General features: G+C 41.3%; 1 protein-coding gene across 1 annotated transcript in view; it reads right to left on the bottom strand.

Moving 5' to 3' along the window:
• Window positions 1–2,836: 2,836 nt before the first annotated feature.
• Window positions 2,837–27,434, bottom strand: part of LOC109412976 (octopamine receptor Oamb-like) — an 841,374-nt gene continuing 816,776 nt past the window's right edge. Inside the window, exon 7 of the transcript XR_009995986.1 lies at window positions 2,837–2,999. The gene's annotated coding sequence lies outside the window, so the exon portion shown is untranslated. The remainder of the gene's footprint in view (window positions 3,000–27,434) is intronic.

The following is a 27,434-nucleotide window of genomic DNA, read 5'->3' as shown; positions in this document are numbered from 1 at the left end:
ACGGTGATCTGATTTTGTTGCCGCTTATCATGCGCAACTAGAGCTCACTAACACCAACATTTACTCAATGCAGCTACGGGAGAAAATAAGGAAAAACGCACTTTGGCGAACAAATTTGCGAAAAGAGGTGTTGCGTGTCTTTTCACAAACAATTCCCACTCTCTGTAGGAATTTTACCGAAGCATTGACACTCCCAAATTGAAAATTATCAAATAATACCGCTTTTTCATGATCAACACTTTTATGTGATCTAAAGTGATGCAAGCGTTTTGCACCAATATCCCTCGTAAAAAGGTAAACATTCAAATTTCACGATTGTGTTGGTAAATATTTTGGCTGGAGCATAAATTTATGCTCCACGTAAGGAGGCACAAATCAACCTGTCAAACTCCATAGTGAAAAAATAGGTTGCCGTCTCCTTGGGGAAAACACACTTTTTAGCATTTTGGCACCAACATTTCAAAAGGGCGTAACTGCTTTTGCAACCAATGCCTTCTCACAGAGCTGTGGGTCGTATTTCATTCATCTCACGCAATTCACATTCATTAATCGAAAGAGGAGGATTTTATCTTTCTATTTGTGTTAGTGGATTGCTCGAGAGGGATGGGATACGCTCCACAGCTTTGTGAGAAGGCATTGGTTGTAAATGCAGTTACGCCCTTTTGAAATGTTGGTGCCGATTTCTCTCATGACAACCTCGATTTTTTCTAAAACCATGTAACAGATAAAGTGAAAACATAGCCTAGGGTGTCATGAAAAACTTTATCGAAGACCGCGAAGTGATCTGATGCTTATAAAAAATGTTATTGCTTGGCGAAAAAGCATGTTGCTATTGTTATTCCTTTATATGTTAAAACATAAACACATGCATGCGGTTCGTTGGTTATAACTATTTTTATAAGCGTCGGATCGCTTTGCGGTCTTTAACAAAGTTTTTCAGAAGATCCTAGGCTATCATTTTACAGTATCGGTTAAAAAGTTTCAGACAAACTTTATGAGCTCTACAATTGTCAAATTTAGAAATGGCAAGACAATGTTTGCCGTGCCCGTTAGCATGCTATAAAAAATGTTCAATGTCTAAAGTACCAGGCAAACTTTGTCTTGCCAAGCTGTGGTGGTTTGACAAATGTTGAGGTCATCGCAGCAACGCACTCTAGATTGATTTCATCACTAATTAACAAACATTCCATCCTGCAGCTTTTGGTGGAGTCGCAGCGGCGAACACGGTCTTTCACAATAAAGGTTGCAACTATCATTCCTTCCCTCTCCCAACCTGACTGCAAGGACGTGGCCGGCGCCGTTATTGTACCGTTAAAGAGAGCCTCTGAAGCGTGCACAGTGAGAATGTTGACCACTCCCAGTCAATTATTCAGTTGATTCATTGTGAAACTGTCATTGGTTCGGGTCAATCACGGAGTAGCATCCATAGATATGTGCAGTCAGTCTAAGCTAAGTGGGATTCGATCTCAGGTCCTCAGCGTGATAGGCAGATCCGCTCCCATTTATAATGATAGTTTTAGTAAACATTATGTTGTATCTGTTGCTGTAAAGCGGGTATTCCCACGATTTAGTTGCAGGACAAGGCTTTCCCTAGTTGAAGGTAAACCACATTGTTACGAATTCATACTTGCGGTGAGATTACCGCAATGAGATTCAATCATCGCGATCATTCAGTAAGAATCGATCATTCGACTTAGGTGTTCTTTAAAACACCCATGCTTGATCCGGCACAACCATCCAGCGTCAGCGCCGGCTTCTGTACAGTAGGATTTTGATAAATGCAACATACGTTTACGTGTTGCTTATGGAACGAAGATCAAAAACGACAACGTCAATTTTGTTTTTATTGAACGTAAATTGATGGGTTAATCGGGTTAATGACATTTAAAAAAAACTAGATAAATCCACCTAGTGGTGAAAGTGCCTTTCCCGTCGAATATGTTCGAATATGGTCTTTCCGTTAACGTTAGCCGAAGAATTCCTGAATCCTCAGACTACTTTATGTAGAAAAGCATCAATTTTAACAAAACTGTCGTCGAAATTATTGATGGAAAAATATTTTCTCAGTTGACTACTTGATCACCTTCACTATCACTGGAGACCGATCAATATCTAGACCCATAATTACATGCTAGGATATAAATTTATGCACAATCACAGATCACTTTGCGGTCTTCGACAAAGTTTTTCTGCACATTTTAGGATATATTTTAAAATCATTGATAACACGATTTATGTAAAATCCGAGAGTGCAACTAGTCGCACCAACATTCTGTACGCAGAAAGGGATTGAACAAATTTTGTTTGGTGTTGATGCCTTTAAATTAAAATTTGATCCGTCCTACTGCATAATTATACTTCAGGAATCGGAAATGGTGTGATTTTATGAGGTCGCTTTGGTTTTGTCAAAATGTTGTTCTCTTTCATATATGAACACTTCGATCATTTCTTCACTATTATTCTTACTCATCGTTCAACAGGCTATCAAAAAAGCTACGGTATGATTTATCCATTGCATTGATATTGTTCACTTTTATAATTCCGGTGAAACACCCAAAGCTGGTTCTACCACTACTGGTAGTCTCTAATGCGGTGTTGGACAATTTTCTCTTGTTAACCGTTCATTTGGTTATCAAAAAAAATCATGCAAGGATTTGATCACTTTTATGTATCATCACATCCAGCGAGACACCCGGAACCGACTGCATGACACTACCGGTTGATAAAAAGAAAATCGGGTTAAGTACGGTTCCTTTGAATTCCACTAAGAATTTGCATCCTTTGACAGATATGTATTTCGACCTCAACTGTAAGGTCGTCTTCAGTGTCTTGTACTGAGTCGAGTCAAGTACAAGACACTGAAGACGACCTTACAGTTGAGGTCGAAATACGTATCTGTCAAAGGATGCAAATTCTTAGTGGAATTCAAAGGAACCGTACTTAACCCGATTTTCTTTTTATTTACAGATATTCCCCTAACAAGCCCAGGTTAATCATCACTACCGGTTGTCCTAAATATGGTCTGAGACTATTTTTTTGTTAACTGTTCATCAAAATACCTATAAAGGGCGAATTGGTGTGTCGCATGCATGGGTTGATATTTGACCAATTTATGTGGGACATCCGGAACCAGCTCCAAATCACCATCAGTAGTTAGTTATCTGATCTGAGGCTATTTTCTAGTTACCCGTGGTGATTGAAAAAGCCGCGATTTGATGTGTCGCATGCATGGGTTTGGTTCACTTTTATATTTAGCCACTTCCGGTGGAACAGCCGCAATCTGGCGTGGATATTTAGATTCCCGGTTAATCCAGGAAATTTTCTTTGACTTTCTTGTGATTAGAGCATCTTCGTACCTACCACACGATATACACATACAAAATGGTCATTGGCAGAGGAATCTATCAGATAATAACTGTGGATGTGCTCATTAAAGACTAACACTACTACTAGTCTTAGATGTGGCCTGAGGCCGTTCATCAGATTTTCAAAATAGTCGCTATTTTATGCTCTATTTTACCACTTTCATCGAGTCGTCCGGAACCAGTTCCGGAACACTACTAGTAGTCTCTAATGTGGTCTGAGTTTATTTTCTTGATAACTGGTCATACCGTTATCAAACAGCCTAGATTCAATGTGTCACATCTTTGGGTTTGGTTTACTTTAATATTTGACCACTTCCGGTGGGACACCCGGAACTGGTTTCGGAACCAAACCGGTTGCCCCAAATATGGTCTGAGATTGTTCATCACGTTACCTAAAAAGCCGTGATTTGAGGTGTAGCATGCATGGGTTCGATTCACTTGATTATTTGACCACTTCCGGCGGGAACCGGTTTCGATATACTACCGGTTCATATATGGTCTAGCACTTTTTTCTTGGATTCCGTTCATCAGTTTTCGAAAATGCCGTGGTTTGATGCATCGCATGTATCGGTTTGTTGCAATTTCGTATCTGGCACCTTTTTTCAATAGGAAACAATGGGACCAGATTCCGCGTCGAATGAACCATGTCATTAAAATCGGTTGAGTTTTACTGCCAAAAAGTGATGTGTTTCTTGTACGTTGTACACCTGTACACAAACAGGCTTAATGCTGGCAAAATTTTCATCGATGACGTTTTCAGCGATAACTTTACATTTGCTTCGCTGTTCATACACTACTTGTCTTCTTTATGGCTCGACGTTCCCACCGGAACTTGGCCTGTCTCTCTTCAACCTAGTGTTCTTTGAGCACTTCCACAGTTATTAATCTTTGCCTGCCATTGCATGAACTTGTATATTGTGAGGCAAGTTCAATGATACGCTATGCCCAGGGAGTCGAGAAAATTTTCTCGACCGGAACGGGAATTGAAACCGCCGTCTCCGGATTGGCGATTCATAGCTTTAACCACTAGGCTAACTGGAGACCCTACGTAGACCATACACTACGTAGACTCTTTTTAGGCCGTTGCAGACCCTATAGACTTTTTTCCATACAACATTTTCGAAATATGTATGAACGCGGACTTTGGCCAGACCCTCCTCCCTCCTGGACCTGTGCCCCGAATATATTTGGCTCGGCGGCGGTGGCGTAAATCGGCGTAACCGAAATTTCACCATGAAGTTCACATTGGCGTCATGACCATTGATGACATTAACCCTCTAATACCCAAATTTTTGATTTTGATCTAAATATCATTTTTCGTCATCTAAAATCGATTTAAACATGTTTTGGAAGATGATTCTTTTTAATTCTCGATTGCGTGAATTTCAGTTTTTGATTTTTCTAATTTTTATTTTTGAACATCCCCACACTTTCATATTTTTCCTGGAAGCCAATTTGGTGAACGTATTTTTTGAGATGAAAACTTTTTGAGATTTTATGATTATTGTTGAAATATTTTTATTTTAAGATTTTTTTACAGAAAATTTTATTTTCCGTGTAATTTTAAGAATAATAATTTTAGCGTGTATTCGATTCCCTTAAACTATTGAACAAGGATAGAATGATTTGGGAAAAATTTAAAATATGTTAATTGTAGCGATTCAATACAAAATAAACAATGACTTCTAAAAGGTGACTAAAACATCAATTTTTCAATGATTTTTAAAAAATACGCTTTAAAATACTCCAAAAACCATTTTGAGATATACAAAACAGTCCTAAATATCAGCCAAAAATATAAAAAAAATGATTTTCCACGAAACAAAAATTACAAAAATGCTCAAACTATACCCCGTCTAAAGGCGGGATTGGGTATTAGAGGGTTAATTATTATGTTTGAATACCCATTTTGTTATTCCTGTTCGGACCCGACACTACGGCCAGTTATTAGACCTGTTGAGACATTACTGGTATCCTTGTGTACACGAGAAACAGAAATAGCTGAGTAACAGTTTACAAGCTGAAATTTGCTCCTGTAGGAATTGCTTATGGAACTTCCGGAGAACTCCTTGATGTAACTCCTGGAGTGATCCGTGACTTCTCCTGAAAACCCCTTCGAAAGAACTGCGGGAATCCCCTAAGGAGCTCCTCCAGGAATCTTAGAAGGAATTCCTGGACTAATCCAAGAATGAATTTCTAGAGGAATTTTTAATTCTCCTGAAGGTATCCTTGAATCCTCTTGTAAGAATCTCTGAACGAAGTTCTGGAGAGATCTCTAAAAGAACTCCTGGACTAATCCCTGTAGGAAAAGGCATTCTTGAATTCTCCTGAGATACCTCTGAAGGAGCTTCTGGAAGAAAACCTGAGGGAACTCCTGTTCTAATAGTTGAGGGAACTTCTGAAGGAATCTCTGATGAAACATTTGAAAAGATCCGTAAAGGAGCTTCTGGAGCAATCTCTGAAAACAAAAAAAAGGGCTATACTGCAGGAATCCTTGAAGGAACTCCTGGAGAAACTTTTGTAGGCATACTTAAAGGAACTCCTTCAGAAATTACTGAAGGAATTTTTGGGACAATTCCTGGAAGATTCCTTGAAGTAATTCCAGGAGAGATTGTAGAAGGGATTCCAGTAGGAATCCCTGAAGACACTCCTGCAAGAACCCATGATGGCACTCTGGGTGTGATCCCTGAAGGAACTCCTACAGAGATCCAAGAACAGAACGTCAAACTTATTTTTTTAATTTCTTGGGTTTGTCCTTTAACCACAGAGAACAGACGTCTATCTTTGCTTTCTTCCTTGTGTAAAACTTTGTAACGGTCATATCAAAGTATGTGGTTATGCTCCCGTTGCGCGGCGCTAGTGTCCCATCACTTACATTGTTGTGTTATCATATTTGTTTCCAGTGCTCGCCGTTTTTGGCCGTTTGGCGCTCTTGTCGCTTTGTGGGCTAGTGTATTTTAACGATAAACACTGCCATCGTGGGGTCAAATCGTCTTTATATGTGGGGCAGTCTCCGTTGGTGGCGTTGAGGTACACTTAAATCCTTTACACACGATTTCGACGTATTTTTGTTCGAGCTTAAACGTCTGTTCTCTGTGCTTTAACTTTAACTACATGCTGTTTTCGTTCTTGAAGAATCGTGTAGGAACCTTCGTAGAAACTACAGGACTAATCCCCGAAGAAACTCATGTAGGAGATTTCAGAGGATTCCAGAAGATTTCTTTGGAGGAATCCTTAATGTAGAACCCCTGGAGAGATGTAAATGATGAATGAAGTGTAATGAAAAATGGAAATGAAAAAGTTCCAAGAGGTTTCTGATTTGAATTGGATGTACATTCCATTTGAATTTCTCCAGAAGTTCTGAATAAGAGTTTTCTGAATATCCCTGCCAACACACTGATTCCTCTGAAATTCTTCATGGAAATAGTTCATAAATTTCTCCTGGAATTTATTCTGAGGTCCCTTTAGGTATTATGTAGTTCCTTTTGTGATTGTTATAAAAATTCTTTCAGGAATTTCTCTAACAATTTAAAGATCCATCCAGCAATTAAGAATTCGTCAGAAACTCCATTTGGGATTCATCCAGGAACTCCTTTTGGTACTTCTCCAGGAGTACTTTCTGCGATTTTTCTTAGAATTCCTTCAGGGAGTCCCTAAAAAATCTGAAATTTTATTAGACACTTCTTCTGAATTCAATTCAGAAACTCTCTCGCATTCCTCTAGGAGTTCCTTCTGCAATTTTCCCAGGAATTCGTCTTGAGATTTCATCAGGAATTTCTCTTGGGATTTCTCTAGGAATTCTTTCTGGGATTCCTCTAGGGAGTCCTCTAGGGAGTCTTCCAGGAATTCTCCCAAACATTTTTCTTGGGAATCCTCAAGGAATTCCTCCACGATTTCCTTAGAATTTCCTCTAATTTTTTTCCTGGCATTCCTCCAGGAATTCCTCAAAGAATTCCTCCAGGGATTCTTCTGGAAATTCAGCAAGATCCATGTGCTTACCCATCGTGTAACCCTTATCGAATTGCATCACCTCACGCCTAGATTATGTTTTAGTTAAGTGTGCCAGGTGTTACGTCCATTTGTCTGTGCTTGCCCTTTTTCATTCTTCACTCGCAGTTCACTCCACTACTCCAGCTCCACCCGTCCACGCCAACTTGGATGACAACTTGATCTTGCCCGAGTCCGCTTGTAGCGATTGTATCTCACCTCCGCGATTCCACTAAAGCAGGCCCATCAGACAGAATCCATAGCCTACTTACTGCGTGTCGTTCATCGTTACAGCACGTCGTCGTCGTCGTCATGGCGATGTAGAACATTGCCGGCTTCCCGGCGGATTAGCGAACGTGTAGGGTAATCATCAATGTAAAATAGAGCTGCGCTGGCTGTTGATCGTCGCGCGTTGCTTCCCGGTTTGACGAGATCAGATCAGATATTGCGAGGCTGCTTTTTTGTACATGACGCACTGACATGCTGGGAAAATGATATGTCACTTAAATGCAAATCATGATGATATTTAAATTGTATGGCTTCTTGGATGGCGTACTCTGACAAACAGACGCAGGACGATGAAAAATGTTCATCGTAAGTGTATGTTTGAATCGACAGTATGTAGAATCGATAAATATCCAATAACTTCTGTTTCTCTGTGCTCCTATATCATAATTTAGTATAAAGTACAGTAGATGATCGATAAATGCAACGCTTTCCAGATATCGGAGAGTCTCACTGACAGTTTAGTAAGATCTTGGTTGAGATGTTACCTTCAAAGTCCTACCAATTCGATCAACGTGTCAAAGAGACAAAATTTAGAATGTTTGACACAATTCGAATGTCTCAATCAAAGTAGACATTTGGAAGTGCCAAGGTATTGCAACAGGTCGTGCAACAATTAATGGCTGTATTGATAGCAAGTGGCGATCGCTTTAGCTAATTGCTTCCTAGAATTTCCCTAATGAAAAGGTTTCTTTTTGTTCCATTTCACATCGAACGAAGCGAACAAAAACCTAGTCGTGGAAGACGCCACCACCAACGTTAGGAGAGCAAGAAGGACGGTAATTTGATCTGGTTGGACTTAATTGATTCATTGCAGGCAATATAGAGAGGTTTTTTCATCGTCATTATTCAAGCGTCGATTAGTTGAACCTACTTGTTACGACTTTGATACTCGATGCAAATAATAGCCGGGGGCGACAAGAAGGGAGGAATCCGATTAATTCGTCGACGGGGAGAAATCGAGAGTGACTGTGGGATGGTAGGAGGACCGTGACGAATGATGTGGAATCCGTAAATAGAACGAGTTTTTTAGTGACTGACTTTACGATACTGGATCCGGATAATTTCAACCGGACCAGTTTTTGTGCGGTTTGGCACATGATGGATTGGAAGTGTTCGCATTTTAATAATTGATTGTAGCTTATAAAAAATATTGTTGTATTGCTTACTGCAAAAACTGCGTTATTACCTAAGATATGACCCAACGTGTCTGTCTGTCTGTCTGTCTGTCTGTCTGTCTGTCTGTCTGTCTGTCTGTCTGTCTGTCTGTCTGTCTGTCTGTCTGTCTGTCTGTCTGTCTGTCTGTCTGTCTGTCTGTCTGTCTGTCTGTCTGTCTGTCTGTCTGTCTGTCTGTCTGTCTGTCTGTCTGTCTGTCTGTCTGTCTGTCTGTCTGTCTGTCTGTCTGTCTGTCTGTCTGTCTGTCTGTCTGTCTGTCTGTCTGTCTGTCTGTCTGTCTGTCTGTCTGTCTGTCTGTCTGTCTGTCTGTCTGTCTGTCTGTCTGTCTGTCTGTCTGTCTGTCTGTCTGTCTGTCTGTCTGTCTGTCTGTCTGTCTGTCTGTCTGTCTGTCTGTCTGTCTGTCTGTCTGTCTGTCTGTCTGTCTGTCTGTCTGTCTGTCTGTCTGTCTGTCTGTCTGTCTGTCTGTCTGTCTGTCTGTCTGTCTGTCTGTCTGTCTGTCTGTCTGTCTGTCTGTCTGTCTGTCTGTCTGTCTGTCTGTCTGTCTGTCTGTCTGTCTGTCTGTCTGTCTGTCTGTCTGTCTGTCTGTCTGTCTGTCTGTCTGTCTGTCTGTCTGTCTGTCTGTCTGTCTGTCTGTCTGTCTGTCTGTCTGTCTGTCTGTCTGTCTGTCTGTCTGTCTGTCTGTCTGTCTGTCTGTCTGTCTGTCTGTCTGTCTGTCTGTCTGTCTGTCTGTCTGTCTGTCTGTCTGTCTGTCTGTCTGTCTGTCTGTCTGTCTGTCTGTCTGTCTGTCTGTCTGTCTGTCTGTCTGTCTGTCTGTCTGTCTGTCTGTCTGTCTGTCTGTCTGTCTGTCTGTCTGTCTGTCTGTCTGTCTGTCTGTCTGTCTGTCTGTCTGTCTGTCTGTCTGTCTGTCTGTCTGTCTGTCTGTCTGTCTGTCTGTCTGTCTGTCTGTCTGTCTGTCTGTCTGTCTGTCTGTCTGTCTGTCTGTCTGTCTGTCTGTCTGTCTGTCTGTCTGTCTGTCTGTCTGTCTGTCTGTCTGTCTGTCTGTCTGTCTGTCTGTCTGTCTGTCTGTCTGTCTGTCTGTCTGTCTGTCTGTCTGTCTGTCTGTCTGTCTGTCTGTCTGTCTTAATCTAGTTCCATCTATATAATCACCAGTACCCGAACGCCCATCGCGATCTGCATAGCTGACCTTGACAGCGTTAGTCTGGCTCTACGCTGCTGGCGTGTGATCGCGAGCAAGGAAAGGAAAAGACACCTGCCAGCCGCAGCCCATGGGATCGATCATACACACAGAAGATCAACCTGGCGAGTTAATTATAATTGATCGATGGTGATCTGCCCCGTTCGTACCATGCTATTTCTCCCCCGATTCGCGATTCGAACGGTTGTGGGCGTTCGATCGGGTTCGATCGCGAAACAATCTTGCGAGAATATGTAACAGCTTAATTATAACCGAGGCGAAGAAGGAGCGATCGTTGGGCGATCGTCATCGTTGTCATAAAGCTTTTGGTATGCGACCACCGCACCGCTGGCTGTCTCTTGGAGAAGGGAACTCCGGAAGGGTTCAACGCTGCCCTAATTGAATTAGATAGGGCGCAGTTTTGTAGTTAATTGCGATAATTAGAGCGATAATTGAAGGGGTGGTCGGTCGAGTTATACACGATCCTACGGAGAAGGTGTGTCCCGTGGACACCTGTGTGACAAAGGTAGAAGCAATAATTCGTCGATCATTAGCGAGGCCGATAGGGTATGGGTAGGTTGTTCTCTGAAATATCGAAGGATTGGGAGAGTATGAAACACTACATGGTGAACCTGCTGTTTACCACAGATGACGCGATGAGTCGCTAACGGGGATGGTTTTGTTTGCATCTTTTACCAACCTCCAGTGATAAACCCAAAACAAAGAAGGCGTGGTGATTATCCCCATTGGTTACAGATAATGACAATATCTCGAACATTTTTATTGGAGACAAACCGGAAGCTGAATTTATTGCGTACTTTTCAACTCGTGAATAATCGATTATTAGGTACTTACCCAAAATCGAAACTGTTTGACAATAGAAGTTGTCGCTCGAAAATCGCAATGTAAGGATTACAAATCTCTTAACTCGTGTCCTCGTGGTGTGCGATCTGTATCCTATTCTGTTCAAGTTGAGACAAACTTATGTCGCATTGGGTGAATTGTCGTAACAAGTGCAGGTTGTGACATTGTCATTATTGTTGCGCGATGCTTGAATTTTAATTCAGTGCTCACGGGAAGAGAAATGTTGGAAGAATACGCGTGTAATAAGAACAGAAGCAGTGTGCAAAAACAGAGTAGGCGTTGAGTTTGTTTTGTGTATTTTGAGTCATCTGTCAAGCTTGTTATCATCCTAGTGCAGTAAAACTATATTCAGTTTTTGTTCCCCCAATTTCAACAAAACCTCTTTTGCTCCAAGTTTACAACAGGTTGTGGCCCCAGCGGGCAGTAGTGTTTTCGTTGAAAGTTGTGATAATCGTTTGAGCAGTTTTCTGTTGGAGCAAGCGTTCAGAAGGAGAAATGGATTTCGCAAAGTTGGGAATCAAACGGCTTTCGTACGACGATTACGAAACATGGACGATTCGAGCTCGTCAGGTGTTACAACGGGAAGGTCACAACTGATTGGAATCTGAAGGATGAACTTGCGCTGCAGATGATTAGATTCCTGGTTGAGGACGCTCAACTAAGGATCATCAAGGATGCTGGTACTGCAAGAGAATCATGGGTGCTGTTGAAAGAGTACTATGTAAAGGATTCGTCGGTTGGAAAAGTTGCAACTAATTTTGACAAAACAACAGAGACAGGACAATCTGAGGTAGACCCGGAGTGGAGACCGGTCTTCCGCCCGTTGTATGACAGGACCACCTGTTGGATCCTTCTCTTTCGGCTTCTGCCCACTATCTACCTCATTGCGCTTCGTGACCTCCCTTCATTAGGTCATCGCTCATGGCCCGAAGTAGAGAGTTCTCATTATTTGTACGGATCATTGCCGTCAACTTCAGTGTGCATAAGTTCATTGGCTACCAATATGTCGGTGTTTTATTTTTTTTTCACCGAAATTAAATTTCATTCATAATTCACATTTCTTCAGATGTTTTTGCAGAGATTCTTCCAGAAAGATTCAGTGTTGCCTCCAGGAGATCTATCAGAGATTTCTCCAGAAAACTCTTCAGGGATTCCTACAGGTGTTTCTTCGGAGACTCCTACATGAGTTCCTTCAAAGATACCTCCTAAAATTTCTTCAAAGAATCTTCTAAAGTTACAATCAGAGATTTTCCCTGAAGTTTTTTTTTGAAGATCTATTCAGGAGTATCCCCAACTAACAATCACTCATTTAACAGGCACCATTATGACGAATTAGTTCAGCATAATGTTGAATAACATTCGAACTATTTTCACGTACAACCTATGTTCGGGTTTTGTTCACACAAATTTGGAGAAGTTATAAAGCATCATGTTGTGTACCAACTTAATTTTTTGTTGTTCAAAGCGTTTTACAAATGTACAAGAAAGTTGTTATTAAGCATTGGCAAAAATGGCTGAAAATAAATAAAATGCAAAAATGTTGAACTCTCACGAGAGTAATTATTTGCTCACATGTTGAGAACACCGATTATGAAATAAGAATTACATATAAAATTACCTAAATCCGGATTAGAACTCGAGACCTGTCGATTGCTAGCCCGATGCCTTCCTATCTGCGCCATCCTAGAGATGGTGAGATGCAACACCCAGTGCAAAACATAATCTTCCCATGACTCAATAACGATCATTCTTGAACTTGTGTTCAGCAGTGGTGAATTAGCACAGCACGTAGTAATCAACTGAACAACGCCTCATACTTCAACGGCTGTTCAGCCCAAAACACGTGTTTTCCATTCTGATTTCGCTGTCAGTATTTTTGTCGCACGGTGAGAAAACTTGTATCCAATGCGGCCAAAAAGTGTTGGTACTTATTGAAGATATTGTTTCCAGACGTACTAATTGCGAAATGAATATATTTTTATTTTTATTATTAAATATCGATCTTTAAAAATGTATGGCAATATGTGGTGCGGTATGGTCATGGACATTGTTTATTGTTTATTGTTTATTCGTCAACAGGTGAAATCCCCACCCCAATGACAATGGTTTATCTTAAAACTAACATAAAACTTTTCTAAAATTAAGCTTATTAGTTTCCCGGGACAAATTAAAATTAAATACACGATGATATTTGTTGAAAACACGGGACATACTGCGGATCGGTTCATGGAATCCATAATTAGTTCTGGTGCGGGGAAAACGGATGAATGCATTTTGGCGAAGATTCTGGTAGTGTATGTTGATATCCAGCATGCTGAGGAGCAGCGGACAATCAATATTGCCTTGTAGGAGATCCCCTGTAAAACACGCTTTTGCCACTTCGCGCCTCGGCTCGAGTAGCTCCAGGCATATCAGTTTGCAGCGGCTTTCGTAGCTTGGCAAGTTTAACGGGTGCCTCCAACTGAGGTGACGAAGGGCGAAACGAATAAATTTACGCTGGACGGCCTCAATCCGTTGAATTTCGTTCCTGTAGTACGGTGACCATACGACGGATGAGTATTCTAGTACTGGACGCACAATAGAACAATACAAAGCTTTCAGGCAGTATACGTCCGTGAACTTTTTGCAGAAGCGAAACAGAAATCCCAGCTGTGACGAGGCTTTTGAAACGATGTACGCCACATGGTCTTTGAAGGTCAGCTGAACATCCAAGAGAATACCCAAATCCTTCACTGTAGTTTCACGCTTTAATCGGGTTTCCGCCAGGAAATAATCAAAGTGTAAAAGGGAGCGTTTACGGCCGAACGAAATTACCGAGCATTTTGACACATTTAGCGACATTCGGTTGACACGGCACCATCGAGCGAAAATTTCCAACTGTTGTTGCAGGAAAGACGCATCATGTGAGTTCCTCACTACGTAATACAGCTTCAAATCATCGGCATACGAGAGTTTCAGACAATCCAATACAAGATTGACATCGTTCATGTAGAGCAGGAACAAGAATGGACCGAGGTGGCTGCCTTGAGGAACGCCGGACCAAACCGAGAAAGGCATCGAAACATGGTCTCCAATTTTGACGGACATGCTTCGTCTGGTCAAATACGATCGAAGCCAGAGGAGCAAATTATCGTTCATCCCTAGTTTATCGAGTTTAGCAATCGCAATCTGATGATTCATTTTATTAAAAGCGGCAGACAGGTCGGTGTAAATAGCGTCAACTTGCTGACCGGCTTCAATTTGGCGAATCACAAACGAAGTAAAACATGCCAAATTAGTTGTCGTGGAGCGTTTAGGCATGAAACCGTGTTGATCCGGCGAGATGTAATGACTGTAGCTCTGAATTAGCTGTTGCAGAACTATCACCTCAAATAATTTAGAAATCGAACTCAGTGCAGCTATACCACGATAATTCGAAACATTCATTCTACTGCCCTTCTTGAACACAGGGAACACATATGATAGCTTCCAACATTCCGGGAACACCTTGGAGGTCAAAGACATGTTGAACACTGTTGCCAAAGGTGCTGCCAATGAATTCAAACAGCTTTTTAATACCAAAGAAGGAACTCCATCTGGGCCGCAACCCGTAGAAGATTTCAGCTGCTTTCCAGCTGCAATAATCATGTCGTCGGAGATTGAAAACTGTTGCAGCGATGCTGATATTCGAGGAACATTGGCGGTGGCGTCTGCTACGTCTTGAGGGCTCAAGTGTTCGTTGGTAAACACGTTGCTAAATTGAGTGCGGAAAAGGTTGGCTATATCCGTGGTAGAGTCTGCCATGATCGAGCCGTCGGTCATGGTAGAAGGCAATCCCGATTCTTTCCTTTGATCATTGACATGACGCCAAAATCTTTTCGGTTTCGATTTCAGGCTGTTTTGTAGACGCTCTTGATAGGCATTGTAGAGACGATCGTTGAGTTTCTTGTATTCGGTGTTCACTTCCAAATATACTGCTCTAGTAGCGTCGGTCCGATGTTTGCTATGTCGCCGAAGGGCTGCCTTCTTCAACCTCTTGAGACATCTTAGATCGGCATTTGACCAAGCCGGCTTGGGCGCCGCACGTTCAGATTTTGTTGGAACATACTGGTCTATGGCATACCACAGAATTCCAGAAAGCGTTGACGCAGCGAGATTGGCATCCAAATCGCGAAAAACGTCGTCCCAATCGACATGTGCCAGAAAGTCGTTGATTTTATTGAAATCAGCCTTACTATAATCGTAGGATACATTTTCCACCGTATCGCAAAAGTGGATTTGAGGGGATATTTCCATTCTCGCTAGCACAGGGGGATGATGCCGACAGATTTTAACGAGTGGAGAGGGGGCTTGCATGACTACGCCGTCCATGGATATTTCCTCGCTGAAAAAACACAGGTCGAGGATTCGATTGTTTTCATTTTCGACACCATTCAACTGCCTAAGTCTAGCGGTGGAGTACGCGTCGAGCAACTGTCGTGATGCTGCGCTAATAGAGGATCGAGAAGAAATCGGAAAGAGGTACCCACAGGAGGTGCGTTGCCAAGAAATTGCACTCAGATTGAAATCTCCGACGATGATAACGTTGTCTCTGGGCCCCAACTGAGCAACAACCCAATCGAGCGAGGTGAGGTGGTTCTCGATCATATCGCCATCGTTTACTCGATCAGGTGGTATATAAACCAAGCACAAATAAAGCGTTGCGTCAGCTGTTGTGATAGCGATCCATAGTTGCTCGACCATCGGACCGCCAGGGGGATTAAGCACACGCGATTTGAAGCACGATCGCACAGCCAGCAAAACGCCACCTCCGGAACTTTTGTTGCTGTTTGAAGGTGACCGGTCCTGCCTATAGACGGAATACGAGTCGTCGAACAGTTGACTCGTCGAGGTGTTTTCATTCAGCCAGGTTTCACAAAGAGCGTAGACATCGTAGCAGCCGTCACTGATTGCTGACTGGTACTCGGCGATAGAGCTGTTGATCCCACCAACATTTTGATAGTACATCAGGATACTTGCGGAGGCCGGTGAAACGTTTGTTCGTGTTGTTGCGGACGGTGCGAACGATGAGGACCTCGATGAAGTCGGAAGTGCCGGTAAGCAGGAATTCGGATCAGCGTCATGCGGCGATGATTCGGAATCATTGTAGCATGCCAGTTCCAAAGCCGGTGGCAAGGGTTCGATGCTAGGAACGGAGGACGAATCAGATCGCGAAGCAATGCTAATATTAGGGTACTTGCCTGGCGAGGCACGGTGGAAGCCCCGTTCCTCAGTCTCAACTACAGGACCAGGACGGCTGAGTTGACGCTGGCAGCAGGGCTCGACTGAGTTAGACGGGTCGGGGGCTTCCATAATGCCGTGGCCAGGCTTGTCATTTGCTCCCACAATGTGCATCAAATGCACGTTTTTGTTCTCTTTATCATTGTGCGCTCCCACCGCTATCGTTTGTGCGAGAGCGAAGTGCAAGGAGGAAGCATGCGAAAAACAAAGAGATACGTCGAGCCAGAAGGAACAGCACAAAGAGCAACATTTTTGTGCCTCATTTTTGAGGCTCCCGGAAAGTAGATCGAAAATTACACTGGCGTTTCTCGCGGTATAATCGTGCCGTTCACATGGCATAACAATATTACACATATAATCACTTATATGCTCTGTAATTATTGATTTATAGGCATAAACATATTTATGCTAACTCCCGGTGTACACAAAGTGCCTCAATTTTGAGCAACTGCACTTTTTTGTGTAAACAAATCCGCACATGTTTCGGAGTCACAAGCTGCAAGCAGAAAGGTGAAAGCAAACGAGAGAAGACGCTCTAGCTTTGGATGCGGGAGCGTGGAGCAGATTTTTTGTTCTCTTGTTTTGCTCTGAGGAGGATTCCATCTCTGGCCGTGGCTCGTGCGTCCTGGTGAATCAAGTGCTGATGTCGAAGGAATGCTTCCCGGTGGTCGAGTATTGAAGCGGTTTTGTTCTCCGTGAACGGAACGTCGAGTAGGGGTTGAAGTCATGATTAGTTTTTTGGGAAATTAACGAATTCCCTCAAACGAATGCCGACAGGCCAGGATGATGGCTCCAGAGCCATTTCCTTGAGATCAGGATCTAATCCGATTTTGTAAGAGACAAATGTCAAAGTGGTTACGTCTTTCCCTTTCGGAACAAAACGCACAACCTCTGGAGCATCAGGTAAATTTAAACATCGTGAAACTACTTTTTGCACATCGTTGTCGCTTATTAGCGGATTCAATCCAGTCATGTACAGCCAAAACTTGTCGGGTGTTGTGGCTTGCGTGATAGATGGCACAGAAAGTTGGATCTCGCTAAGATCGATCGTCTTCGTACCATTTACAGGCGGAACGGACACATCCGGTCTACGGTCTTCTCGACGCCGTTTAACACCAAGTCTTGGCCATGCTGACGGCGAGGAAACAGCGACAGATTGAAACGGCTGAACTGGCTGACCAGTAAAATTGTCGATTTTCTGGCTCAGTTTTTCAACCACTGTGAACAGCTCCTGCACTTGTTTTGGTACATCAGCAAGTTGGCAATTAGGCGTCCCATCATGTTGACTGTCGCGATTATCGGCAATATAAGCTTGTATTGAACGGCCGTTTAGTTCATTTCTACAAGGAGGACAAATGAAAATCGCCTTCCCTGATGAAAACGCTTCTTTGAAGGTGCGAGAGTTTAATCCACAGCACTGTTGGTTGATGTGGAACAATGCTTCACAGAAACCGCAACGGATAGGCTCGATATCATTTATCTCTAGGTTGCATTCGCCACAAAGTTGTTTCTCCATGATTGCGCACTCCAACCGAACTTGGTATTACTATAGAACACCGGTAGGGATACTCTAATCTCGCAGAATGCAATTCACAGTGAAATGCTGTATATCGGATATGAATGATGAAGCTCGAATAAAACGCAGTATAGCACGGGTGAGAGATGGAATTCGCAGTGAACCGCAGTATAGCACTGATGAAGATGGTGATTTATTTGATCTTTATCACCGAGCAGCTGCAGGCACAAAATTAATGATTTTCACGAAAAACACTATTTCTTTGAATGAGTATTTATGCTGATGACACAGTACAACACTTTAGCAACGTAGTCCAACACAAACGTATATTTTAAAGCGGTGAAAAAACAGTGCAAAAAGACCGAAATACGAGCGATAAAAACACAACATTCACTTAAGCACAGGGCTGGTAGCGAAAAAACATGGTGCATTCACAGCATCTGTTCGGGTAATCTACTCATGCTCAGTCGAAGATCTGTTAAGCATTTTTTTAATTTATGCTTTTGTCATGGAATCTTGATATTATGTTCAATAAATAGTGCATAAGGATGTTTATGGATACTTGAAATGTGTCGATTTATGAATGCTGTTCGGTTATCTAGGTGACTGTGGGAACAATATTCAGTAAACACGACAGCACTGAAATGTCAAATGCATCGATCCAAGCGTCTCGTACAATCGAACTGCTGCGGAAGATAAAAAATATAATAATCAAGGTACAAGATATCTTGTTACAGATTAATAATAATAAATAAATGCCTCATTTTTAAGTTGATTACGTCTCTTGGCACTCAATGTTATTCTGTTTTATTTTACGTGATTCGTTTAAAATATTAGTTCTTTAATAACTTGGTTGTCTAAATAGTTTTAGCCATGATTTATCCCATAATCCGAACAAAGTTCCGAGTCAAACTATGACGGGCTGAAGGCGTTTATTTGACAAGTGAAAAGCACATTGTTCAGGAGTATATGTTTATCGATACATCAGCTTAATAAGATGCAGACAAATGTTTTGTTAAACTCTTTTGTTAAGGAATCAATGCTTGTCGAATAAATTTCTTATTAAACTTTTGAAAAGTGTTTTAATTTATCATTGTTGATACCGATGAGGAAAGTCGAACATTGACTATTTTCTCAATTGAAAAATCATTTAAACAGTAATGTGTACAGCATAATTTTAGTTCAGCTAACATAACCATTATTAAGCAATAATTCAGCAAACTTGCTTGTTTGTGACTTGCAATTGTTAGTTGGGTCTTCAGAGATTTATTCTGAAAGATTCATGGATGCCTCTAGGAGTTTCATCAGGGATGCCTACAGAAGATCTCTGTAACATTTCGACAGGAAATTCTTCAGGGGTTTCTCCAGGAGTTCCTGCAGAGATTCTTTCAGGAGGACTTAGGGATGCCTCCACGAGTTTCAACAGGGATTCATTTAGAAGTTTCTTCAGGGATTCCTATAGGAGGTCTTTTAGAGATTAGCCTAGGAGTTCCTTCAAGGATTCCTGAAGTTCATTCAGGCATTCCTATAGGAGTTTCTTCAGGGATTACTCCAGGATTCCAATCAGTGTTTTCGCCTGGCGTTCTTTCGGAGATTTTTGCAGGAGAATTAAGATATGCCTGCAGGAGTTCCTTCAGTGATCTCCCCGGGAATCCCTTTGGGAATCTTCCCAGTAGTTCGAACAGGAGTTCCCTCAGAACATTATCCAGAGGTTCCGCCAGAGATTCTTTCAGGAGGACTCAAGGATGCTTCGAGGAGATCCATCAAGGATGGATGCAGGAGTGTTAGGAATTCCCACAGGAGGTCCTTTAGAGATTAGTCTAGGAGTTCATCCAGGGGTTCCTTCTGAAGTTCCTTCAGGAGCCTACGATTAGACGCAGGAATTATTTCTGATGATCATGTTGACAGATAGAATGACTGAAATTTCTCTGAATTCTTTTGAACATAATTCGGCCAAACGGCATTCGGCCAAACGACCCATTCGTTCAAACGGCGTTCGGCCAAATGGCCAGACCCCTCTTCCAGATTTCTCCAGGAGTTTCTTTGGGGATCTCTCCAGGATTTTTGCTTTCAAAAGATTCTTACAGAAGGATTCAAGGATACATCCAGGAAAATTTGGGGATTCCCCCAGAACTTTCTTCAGGGATTTCTTCTAAGATTTCACCAGGAATCCTCCATTTATTCAGCGATTCCTCCAGAAGTTCTTTTAGGAATTCCTCCAGAAGCATTCAGGGATGCTTCCAGGAACTACATCAAGGTTTTCTTCAGAAGTTCCATCAGAAATCCTTAAAGGATTTTTTCAGATATTATTCTACGAGTTCCTTCAAGAATTTCTTTAGGACTATCAGGCATATCTCCAGAATTTCCGTGAACGATATCTCATTGAGGTTTCTACAAGAATTCCTCCAGAGTTCCTTTCAGGGAATCCTCCAAAATTTCCTTCCACAATTTCTACTGAAATTCTGTTGGAGCTTCTTCATGGAAATCCTTCTGGGACTTCTCTTGGAATTCCTTATACTCCTTCCAAATCCTTCGGAAGTTCCTCTTAAAGATCTTTTGGAGATCTCTCCTGGAAACACTTCGTGGATCCCTCCTGGATATCCTTTGATGGTTCCTCCTGGATTTTTTTTCGAGGATTTCTCCTAGAATTCCTTTGGGGATTCCTCCTGGAAATCTTCCGGAGATTCCTCTTGTAATTCCTTTGGAGATTCTTGCTGGAATTTCTTTGGGGATTCCGGCTGGAATTCTTCCTGGGATTTCTCCTGTGGGGTGTGAACAAACATCAGTGGCATTCCCCTTGGGTTTCTTTCCCCGGGCAAGCGTCTATGACAGAAAGCATCATGACGAGGTGGGCAGTGTGATGCTACCTCCACAGAGAAACAGACGTAACACTTAGAACAATTAGAATCGCCCAATGTTAAACGTACTGTGTTTGGCCGGGCCGCCACTAGGTGGCGGTAGTGAACAAACGTCAAACAGGAGCAAAAACAACACCAGCGCCGCGAGTGGTCAATCGACCTACTACTGAATATTTGAATCTACCGTTAAAAAGGTAATCGATGGGAGGTGTTGAGAGTGTGACGTCTGTTTCGCTGTGCTACCTCATTGAGGAGTAGAGCTTTGGCAAAGCAAGTCACCTGTATCGCGCGGTCCAGTATCATGCTAAGTGATTCTACTGTAGCTTGCTTTGATGGATGGGAACGGATTGTTCCAGTGAGTTATTCTTTCGAATTTTTTTTCTGGAGCTCCTTCAGGGATTACTCTACGAATTCTTTTTGGGATTTCTGCAGGAATTCTTTCGGAGATTCCTGTCCGGGAAACCTGTAAATCCTTTGGAGATTCCTCCTGGAATTCCTTCGAAAACTCCTCCTAGAAATCCTTCGGTAATTGATCATGAAAATCATTCGGGGATTTCTTCTGGAATTCCTTCGTAGGTTCCTCCTTCAATTCCAATGGAATTCTTTCAAGGATTGCCGCTGGTATTCATCTTTTTGAGGTTCCTATGCTCAAATTATGCGACCATATTATCAAACTTGATAGCTTTTGAAACTTCTAAGAAAACAAATCAAAAACTGCAATAAAATTGATACTTTCTTGCCCTCCAATAGACAATGTGACTATGTGAGGGTAATGTCACAATAGGTCTAATAGCTGATCGCAGTGACGTACCCGAACAGGAATAAAAATAGACATCCAAGCACAGAGAACAGACGTCTATCTTCGCTTTTTGCCTTGTGTAAAACTTTGTAACGGCCATATCAGAGTATGTCGTTATGCACCCGTTGCGTGGCGCCAGTGTTCCATCACAGAGAACAGACGAACATGCTCGAACAAAATTGCTTGAAAATCTTGTGTAAAGAAAAAACAGGCTCAGTAGAGACATCGACGGCGACTTTCCCACTCAAAAACTTGTTTCGACACCACGATGGCGCTTTCTGAAGAAATATTTCGCTAGCGCACCTTCAAATTTTTCCACTCAGATTCTGAGCTGTATTTGCTTAAATAACAAGATGTTTATGATTATTTCACTAATCCAGCAACAAAATTTGGGCAACCCATTGATAGTTAGTTTCATTATTTTCAATAAGAAACAAGTTGAACAAGAATTCAATTATTGTTTTCCAAGTAAAATCAACACATTCTCTTGGTGGAACTATACTGGGGTGCACACTTGGTGACACTAGCGCCAAAAAGTAAAACAACGGCAAATTTGTACCCCGATTCGAAATTTGACAGCGCCGCGTAATGGCCACATTCCCAGTTATTTCAAAACAACCGTTGCAATGTTTTACACAACAGCACTACATGAGCTTGGACGTCTATTCTCTGTGGTTCCATCACAGAGAACAGACATCCAGGCTAGAACAAATTTCATTCGGAAAGTTGTGTAAGGATTTGAATATTTACTTGAGTAAGGTTGCAAACCAATACACGATGACAACACTGACGCCATCAAACACCATATTGCCACAGTCAGTGGTGAATTGAAACATTTCAAGTGGTTAATTAAATTAGTATGGGAAACTAACCGATTGCAGCGCCACGCTATTGCCACTTGTGTTGCCGATTTCAAATGGCCGTTAAATTCCTTACACAGTTTCGGAACTGGACTTGGATGTCTGTTCTCTGTGGTTCCATCATTTAGATTGTTGTGTTGTCATTTTTGTTTCCAGTGCTCGCTGTTTTTGGCCGTTTGGCGCTCGTGTCGCTTTGTCGGTTAGTGTGTTTTAACGATGAACACTGCCATCGTGGGGTCAAATTGACTTTATATGTGGGGCAGTCTCCGTTGGTGGCGTTGAGGAACACTTAAATCCTTTACACACAATTTCGACGTATTTTTGTTCGAGCTTAAACGTCTGTTCTCTGTGGTAACTAGTCCACAACGATGATTTTTTGCATGTCAACTAGATCGTTCGCAGATCAACTACCAGTTATCTGTCCATTTCCTATTTAGCCACCTGCAGAAGAACGTTCTGGAATGCCGCCCCGATCTCCTTTCGATATGATACAGATAGATACATACGATGATTGCTCTGGTTTCTTCTCCCTCTGTACGGTCGAGTCGGGCGTTCTTTGCATTAATTCGCACTTACATCCATAAAATTATCATCGCGGAAAGCGAAAGCAAGGTCACGGCAACCATCCAACCAACCAATGGCAACTATGCGGACGAGACGACGATCGCAGGAGGAGATCATACGCCGCGATCCTCACCCACGAGACGCGACCACCGGCAACCGGTACCTTCCATTTGGGACGGATTCCGTACTTGTTATCGATTCCAAGCCGCTGTCGTCGTCTTTGTTGGGATCGAGGAACGCGGCACGGGGCGCGGAGATGGAAATCGTTAGGTCTTAGATCGCCCCTTTTAGCTGTCTCCGCCATTGGCGTATCTAGGATTTTTTCCTAGGGGGTGCCTGGGGGTGCCAGTTTCAGTGGCTTCCAGGTTGTTTTGCTTTTTTTGCAAAAAGAAATACCGATCCAGCTTCAATTTCTTAGTACAATGATATACTACGTCGCGGGACAAATGAGCCCGAAAATTTAAACGCACTGTATTTTAAAGAACAGGTTTTTTGTTTTTGAAAAATCCGAACCGTTGTACTAAATTAACACTCTCTCCGCCATGTGAAGTTTGAGGACTTAATAACTTAATTACCTATAATATATGGAATTTGTATTTTCAGTTTCCGAGATTTACACTTTTAATAATAGCTCTGAAAATGTATTCTTAATCAATATATTCAATCCACAAAGAGGTTTTGATGATTAACCTTTACAATCATCACAACCTCTTTGTAGATTGAATATATTGATTAAGAATACATTTTCAGAGCCATTATTAAAAAATGTAAATCTCGGAAACTATCAAATATTGACATATTTGCGTTTAACTTGTATTCATCGTGACACACTCTTTGTTTTATTGCATGATAACAACCCTTATAAAATAGTTTTCAAGAACAATTGTAGGATACTGTTTTTTTCCTCTCATGTTGTGGAAATTAAGCAACTGCGTCCAATAAGCTGAACTTTTGTGGCATTGAAATTGTAAAATCAGGATACACATTTGCATGTTTGGTTTGACCACAACATTAATAGCGAACTTCGATTTTTCTCTTCAGGATTCTGATTCTATACCATAATATAATAAAGAAATTTGTGTTTTCGGCAAAACATTGTTTCGGTAATTCCTCAGGGAATATTCCCGGCAATTTATCTGGGAATTGTTTTGCATTTTTTTTTGAATTTCCTTTGAATTTGGCAATTTTTTTCGGCAATTTCTTTAATAATTTATTTGGTAATATGTCTGAAATTTGATACTAACACCTTTTACGCATCCTTTGAAAATTACCTTGGAAATTTCTTTGGAAATTTCTTTGGCAATTCCACTTGCAGTTTATTTGTTTTTTTTACTTCATTAGCAAATCCTTTGAAATGTTTTCACGGGAGTTTTTCGCCATTTTTTTAGTATTTCAAGCGATGTTTTGTTAATGTCAACAATTCTATTGGTAATTGCTTTTTAAAGTTCTCTAATTTTTCTTCAGGCAATTCCTTTGGGAATTCTTTTAGTGAAGCCTTTGGTGTTTCATTTGACATTGACTCTGGAAACTTTCTCACTTTTGGAAATGTATTCGGCAAGTCATTCTACTTTTTTTCGATTTTCGTCGATTTGTTGGGCTTCTATTATCTATGCTATTAGCTATTTCTTCACCAATTCTTTTAAAAACTCCTTCGGAAGTTCTTTTATAAATTGCTTCTATAATTAAAATAGAAATTCTTTAGACAATTTCTTCTAGGTTTCTTTGAAAAATATCTCTGGCAGTTCTTTAAAAAATCTTTCACTGCAATCACTTTTGGAATTCTTTCTAAATTTTCTTTGGAAATTCCTTTGATAATTTCGGAAATTCTATGAGAATTTCTTCGAAATCTGTTTGTGGAAATTTTTATAAAATATATTTTGGAAATTTATTTTGAGATTGGATTCGGCCAATTTCTTTAAAAGTCTTACTATTTTCATTAGGAATTCCTCTGGTAGTTCTTATATGAACTTTTGGCAACTACTTTGAAAGCTCTAAGGTAACTTTGAAGGATTTTTTTTCCGGCATCTTCTTTGAAAATTTGTCAGGATTTTTTTCGTGAATTTCACAAGAATTTTGTTAAGCAAGTCTAGTTGAGAATATCTGAATTTCAAGTTCAGCATTTTTCGGAAGCAACAAATTTAAATACAATTGAATTATAAAGAATTACAGAAGTAATCACGATGAAATTGCCTGAGAAATTTACAAAATAACTGAAAAAGGAATTGCCATTGAAATATAGAAAAAAATCCAAAGGAATTGTTGATTGCATTCCCAAAAAACGTAACTAGCTGAATATCAGTTTCTGAAACTAAAGTTTGCTTATGAGTGGTTTGTTCCTCTCCTATGAAGCTAAAATGTTTGTTGGGTTCCAATGAAACTACCGTAGAAATTTTCAAAAAAAAAAAAAACACCATGTCGAAGGAACCCTCAAAGAAATGGCCATACTGCGGTTTAGCAAATACGGAGCCGTGTGTTCTCGAATCCCACCAGAACGTGATTCTTTATCCACAAATTCATCTCTCATTTTGTCAATTAGCAACATTCTGTGCCTTCTAATTAATTACAAGTTTTTCCCGTACATTCCTATAAGATTTCACTAGAGATTTCTCTAGTCATACCTCCTACAATTTCTCTGGAAATCCCAACTATTCCCAAAATTCGTTTAGGAATTCCTCTAGAGATTTCTATTGGGGTTCCTTCAGCTAGAATTCCTTGAAGAAGGCCAAGAAGAGTTCCAGGTGTAATACCATGATTAATTTCTAGAGTACGCCATCAATTCCTGGATAAGTCTTTAGAAAAATCCCTAGAAGAATCAAAGGCATTTCTGGAAGTAACAGGCTAGAAGAATCTCGGCAAGAATTCCAGAAGAAATCTCTAGAGGGATTCCTGCAGGTATCACAGTAAGAATTTCTGGAGGAGACCTAGGAGACGTTCCGGAAACATTAGAAGCAGCAGGAATTACTTATGGAATCCTATGAGGAGTTCCTGGAGAAGTCCAACAAGAAATATTTGGAGAAATCGCAGATTGATTTTTTTTTCAAGATTTCTAGGAGGACACACCGAAGGTACTTCTGCAAGACTCCTAGGAGATTTTCTTGAATAATCCCAGCAAGTTTTTGAAGGAATACCTGGAAAAATCTTAGTAGAATCCGTAGAAGAATTCTGGGAGGTATGACAGTAAGAAAGACTGGAGGAGTCCTAGGAGGAATTGCTGGAAGAACCACAGCAGGAATAGCTTGAGAAATCCAGCTGAAATTTTTGAATGGAGGCCAAGAGAAGTTTCTGTAGGAATCCCATGGGAAATTTATGAGAGAATCCGTGGACAAAATATCTTGGATAAAAAATCCTGGAGGAATCACCGGAGAGTTTCTGAAGAAATCACAGGAAAAATTTCAGGGGGTATTTGGGGGGTATTCTTAGAAGGATTCTGTGATGTATCACTGTAGAAACCTCAGCTGAAATCCTAGAAGAAATTTCTAGAGAAACCCCATCAGGAATGCCGGGATGAATCCAAAGAAAAAATCCTTGGAATACCCAGAGAAGTCCCTGCAAGGACCGGTAGAGGTATTCTGGAAGAATCTATAGAGAAGGCCATGAAGGAATCGCAGGAGGATTTTCTGAAAGAATCTCAAGAAGAATTCCAGCCATAATGCTAGGATATATTCGTAAAGGAATCACTAGGAAGAATTTCTGGAGGAATTGATGGAAGAATCACAGGAGTTGTTTTAGGTATTCTTGCAGGAAGGCCAAAATGAGAGTCTGCAGGAATTCCCTGAGGATTTTCTGGAGAAATCTTTGGATAAAATCTCTGGAGGAATTCCTGGATGAGTCTTTGGAGAAATCCCTGTTGGATGAATTTCTGCAAGAATTCCAGGAAGATTGCCTGAAAAGGTCTCAGCAAAAAAGCCAAGAGAAAGCTCTAGAAGAATCCGCAGCATATTTTCGGAAGTACCACAGTTAAAATTTCTGCAGGCAGAATAGCAGAAAGAACCGCATGAGTTGCTAGAGCAGTCGCGGCTGGAATATCAGGAGGAATTTTTAGAATTCGGGGAGCTATCATAGAAGTGATTTATTGAGAAATCTTAGAATCAGCAATGCCACACGCTAAAACCACTCAGTACCTAGAATGTGTAAGCCCTACTCATAAGTGCATAATTTCCAGACCACACAAGAATGTGTTACAGTTACACATTCTCAAAAACAGCTCGTACACTCGACTAGATGCGAAATGTCGATATTTTTTGTTTTCCAAGGTCACTAGTAAACCTAGCTAGATTGCCGTACTTTTTTTTGCGAATTTAACTGGAATTTAATTGGAGCTGATTTTGTGAATGTGCAAGGGTTACACATTTTTGGTGTAGTCTGGAAATTATGCACTTTAGTGCTGAGCGGCGTTAGCGTGCAGGGGTATCTTACGAGTAGTTCCTCTAACAAATGCCTGGAGGAATACCTACAGTTCTCCTTGAAGGAATCGGTAGAAGTATACTGGAGGAATTCCTGATTGAATCGCAGGAGGAATTTCTGGAGGAATCTCAGGAAGATTTCCCGAAAGTATTGCAGCAAGTAAGAATGCCAGGAGAAATCCATAGAAGTATTTCTGAAGGAGTCCTAATGGAGAATTCCAGCTGAAATTCACGGAGGAAGGTCAGTATAAATTCTTGGATAAATCCCCTGTGGAATTTCTGGAAGAACCTCTGTAGAAAGTCCTGGATATATCCTTGAAGAAA

This window comes from Aedes albopictus, chromosome 1, assembly GCF_035046485.1.
Source record: "Aedes albopictus strain Foshan chromosome 1, AalbF5, whole genome shotgun sequence".
Taxonomy (NCBI): domain Eukaryota; kingdom Metazoa; phylum Arthropoda; class Insecta; order Diptera; family Culicidae; genus Aedes; species Aedes albopictus.
The sequence above is the reverse complement of the archived record's forward strand: the minus strand, read 5'-3'. Positions and strand labels throughout refer to the sequence as shown.